General features: G+C 35.3%; 1 non-coding gene across 1 annotated transcript; it reads left to right on the top strand.

Moving 5' to 3' along the window:
* The first annotated feature begins 2919 nt into the window (after positions 1 to 2919).
* Positions 2920 to 2992, top strand: Trnav-cac. Its single transcript has one exon. It is a non-coding gene; the product is annotated as a tRNA-Val (tRNA).
* Positions 2993 to 4478: the final 1486 nt, after the last annotated feature.

Below are 4478 nucleotides of genomic sequence, written 5' to 3'. Positions count from 1 at the left end.
TCTTCTGTTCGTGGATATAAATGTTTGTTTTTCCGTACTAATTTACACATTTCGAATATATAAATGGAAGCAAGAGTGAAAATCTTGTATTTAATGAAATGAGGTCTACAACTTTCTTTATCTGTAATATTCACCAATATACGAATACATCGTTTTTGTAAAACAAATAATTTATTTACCTCAGTGCTGTTTCCCCATAAAATGATGCCGTAGCTCAACCAAGCATTGGCGTATGCATAATAAGCGATCTTTGCTGTTTTTAGATCTGTACATTTCTTAAGTTCATATAATGTATTTACGTATGTAATGTTGTCTAATATTGATTTATTTAATTTATAATTGCAAGTTCTTTATCAAAAAAACTGACCTCAGTTACATCTATTTGCCAAGTTTTATTGAAATCGGTTATTGGAAAGTGCACGAAACTGTATTCATCCCCTACTTTGCCACCCTTAGAGGTGGAATAATAGTGAGGTACTCTCTTTCCAACAAAAAAAGAATCATCAAAATCGGTTAAAAAAAAAATACAGTCGAATTGAAAACCTCCTCCTCTTTTTTCAGTCGGTTAAAATTTTAAATTTATGACATAATTTAACACACAAGTCAGTTGAATCTTATGACAAAGAAAGTATAACTGGTCATTATTCTAGAATCAAAATTTATATATACGATTTCGTGGTAATCAAAGCTCTATATGCATTTATGGACAGCCATAACGTGTCAAAAAAATCATTGGTACGTGTTGTGCCTTTACCATGAGTTTATTGACGCTAGCTACCGTGTAAATTACTTGACAATTTTGAATGGCCCCTAGTGCAGCGCCCCTAGCGGTTACAACAAGAAGTAATAAGCTGTATACACGTTTTACGCGATTTACAGTATACGTACTTGTACCAATTCTGATGTACGGTAATGAATGTTGGATATGGCAGAAGAAAAATTAAATTAGAGTGTACTGTAAATTAGAAGCTGTATAAAGTTCAAGTCTAATATCTATAACTTTTTTATTAGAAAACAAAAACCGACCGCAAAAGTTAGCTCCGCTCAAAAAAAATATCAAAGTCAAAGATTAATTTATTTCATAGGTAAAATAAATTTACAATTGAAAACTTTACATTTAAGCTACTGCTCGTTCAATACGCCGACCTCCCTGAGAAGAACGAACAAGAAATTCTAAGGATTGCTCTTTTCAAATAAACTTGCTATGGAATACACTTTGAATCAAATTTGTGTGGAATTTAGAGCCATGTCGTCTTTCCATACATTTTTATCTAACAAGTAGTCTTTCGTCAATTTTATAATGTGACTTTTCAATCAAAGTATTTTTAATGTAGTTTTTAAACGTAGGAAATGATAATCTTAATATATGCTCCGGAATCTTATTGTAAAAACGTATACAGTTCCCCGTAAAAGAGTCGTTTATCTTAGTTAAACGAAAGTACCATTCATCTCACTGTGATCATTACCGTAGTCTCCTCAATAACTGAAACGTGGAATTAATGACTAGGAATGAATTAAAATTAGAAATAATGAGGAAGTCCACGTCAAAATGAATAATACAAGGTAGTAGTTTTACACTGTTGAGGGATTCCTTTCAATTGTTTGCTATTTCTATATTGAGATTAGCTCTAGGTCATTATAACGTTTTACATTCATTAGAACTATGTCTATGTGCCAAATTTTAATGAATCGATTAAAGGAATGTGGGTGACATTCAATAAACTAGGTTTATCCCCGAATTTCCCACCATTAAAGGTGGAATATCTTCTTTGAATTTGAATGGGACCACTCTGAGGTACTTGTTTGCCAAAAAAAATCATTGAAATTAGTTCACAAATGTCCGTAACATACACAAAAAAACAGGCGAAACATGATGTAGTATTTAGAATCTAAATGGGAGTGCTTCGATGGTTTGGTCATATGGAAAGTATGTGTCTGAATATATTATTATATCACACCAGGGATCACGGATGGATGAAGGACGTGGCCTCTTTTAAGATAAAAAGGCCACGTCGAAGTAATAAGAATAAACAGGCCTGTGAAACAAAAAACGTGACTTAACTGAATAAAAGCTTATATTCTTAGGTTTATGTTAATTTTAATTGCAATAGCTAATTGTTGAGCATGATAATGTTATTATAATACATTAGAACCATTGACTTACAAATAAATGGATGACGGGTCTAATACAAAAACCACGAAAAAAATGTCCCAAGTCAACTTATTTAAACGTAGTGACAAGTAAAGGAATATGAAAAAGCTAAAACGTTGAATTTAAATTGTAATGTCATCGCAGTACTGTCTAATTTTGCTTGCTTCGCTGTCAGTCGAACAAACGAAGACTAAAGCGTGAATGACGCTCTGTATACGATTTTAACGCCCTATAAGTTCGGACACTTTTTAGCGCGGACCCGACGTCCGTATAATTGTAAGTCAATGATTAGAACGAAATAAGTTGGCTATGTTATCATCAATTTCCGTAAATCACGAAGAACCCGAAGCTTGACCTTTAATAACTATTTTTTCCTTTTTTAAAGAAAACAAACCGACTTCAAACTTTGCTTATAGTACATACAAAGTGAAACTAAAAAATTAACAATCGGTTACCGGGTAGCTCGCGAAACCAGATTCATCCCCTAGTTTGCCACCTTTAGAGGTGAAATATCTTCTTCAAATTTAAATGGTACCAATAATGAGGAATACCCTCTCTGCAACAAAAAAAGAATTATCAAAATTAGTTCACAAATGCCAGAGTGATACTAAACTCGAACGTCGAACTTCCTCCTTTTTTTTTTGAAGTCGGTTAAAACGCAATCATTATTAGTAATTACCTTGAGTGAAATGTCATTACCTGCATAACCAAATTAATAATATAACAGCTCGAACTAATAGAACCACCATTTCACCGCTAGCTAATAAGTTTCCGTAGTGTAGCGGTTATCACGTGTGCTTCACACGCACAAGGTCCCCGGTTCGATCCCGGGCGGAAACATTCTTTCATTCATTTTTTGGATTTTTTATTTTTATTATTTGTAGATTTATTTATTTATATTCACCTTTAATTATATTTTTATAAGTGTACAGTGTTTTATAATTCAAATTAAATGCTACCAAAACTTAGGCGTGCCTATTCTCCACAAAACGGAATCCCTTTGAGCTGACTCCGACTTTTCGTAATGTATCCATACCGATAGCCGACAGTCTCCAGCTACTCAGAATGGACCAGCCGTCCAATTTGAACTTCGGCAGATACATTGAATCCATGGCTATAAATGCAACAAAGAAGCTTGGCACCCTTTCCAGGGTGACACGTTACTTTACACCGGGACAGTTGCTCCAGTTGTATCACACACAAGTCCGGACATGCATGGAGTACTGCTGCCATGCCACCTTTGGAATGGCTCTGCTACATACCAACTGGCCACCTTGGATTAAATTAATAACCGCGTCAAGAGGTTTATAAGTGACTCAGAATTGGTGAAGGCGAAGCTGCAGGGCCTTGAACACCGTCGTAAAGTTGCCTGATCATCGGTATTTTACAGGATATATCACGAAGAGCGTGCAATGGAATTACACGATTTAATTCGGCTTTCCGCTTTCCATCATCGGGCGACCAGACGTAGTCTTGGGTACCACCCCTATGTTGTGGATATTCCAAAGATTCGCACGAAGCGTTACGCTTCCACATTTATATGGCGAACGGCTATGGATTGGAATTCCCTGCCAGCTGACTTGTTCTCTGAACGTTGTAACATAGACCTTTTCAAGATGAGAGTGAATAGGCATTATTTAGGTGTGCAAGCACCATCGTCGACCTTATCGTCACTTTCCATAAGGTGAGATGGAGGTCAAATGCGCACTTATATTTTAAATAAAAAAGTATCAACCCATATAGGTCCCACTGATAAGCATAGGTCTCCTCAAAAAAGATGCAAGGCCTACTTCTACTACGTTTGATTTTCTAAGATAGTTTTCATTTTGAAACTTTTGTAGAAAAACCATCAGATATATTTCGCTTATTTAACTATAAACTACAAAAAAACTATCAACGATACTCAGTTTTATAATGAACAGTTAAAGTAAAAACTATCTTTTCGTTTTAGTCGTAAGTTGTAAATAAAAATGTCAATTAAGTATTATTAGAGTGGTTCGCAGTCATTAAAAGATGTGGTTTATTATTATGCGCATACGCATTCAATTTTTGGGTTTCCTTGATTATGCACTGTTACTAGGTTATTGAACTTTGAAACGCTTTGACCTACTTCATTTGACGACCTCAGTCGATATGCACTGTGGGCACTGGATGAGATGGACACAAGTTCGATTCCCGATAAGACCAATTTCGAAACTTTTCTAAATCGCTTCTGGTTTGGGTATCCCTGGTATCACCACGTAGTGAACTACGCTGCTTTGGGTTTTTTTTTAATCCAAGTGACGGGACAGAGAAGTTGTGTGCCTACAACGAAATACGAAGCAAC

Source organism: Hyposmocoma kahamanoa, unplaced genomic scaffold (genome assembly GCF_003589595.1).
Source record: "Hyposmocoma kahamanoa isolate Upper Pololo Valley unplaced genomic scaffold, ASM358959v1 220, whole genome shotgun sequence".
Lineage (NCBI taxonomy): Eukaryota > Metazoa > Arthropoda > Insecta > Lepidoptera > Cosmopterigidae > Hyposmocoma > Hyposmocoma kahamanoa.
This window is presented reverse-complemented; position numbering and strand designations above follow the sequence as displayed.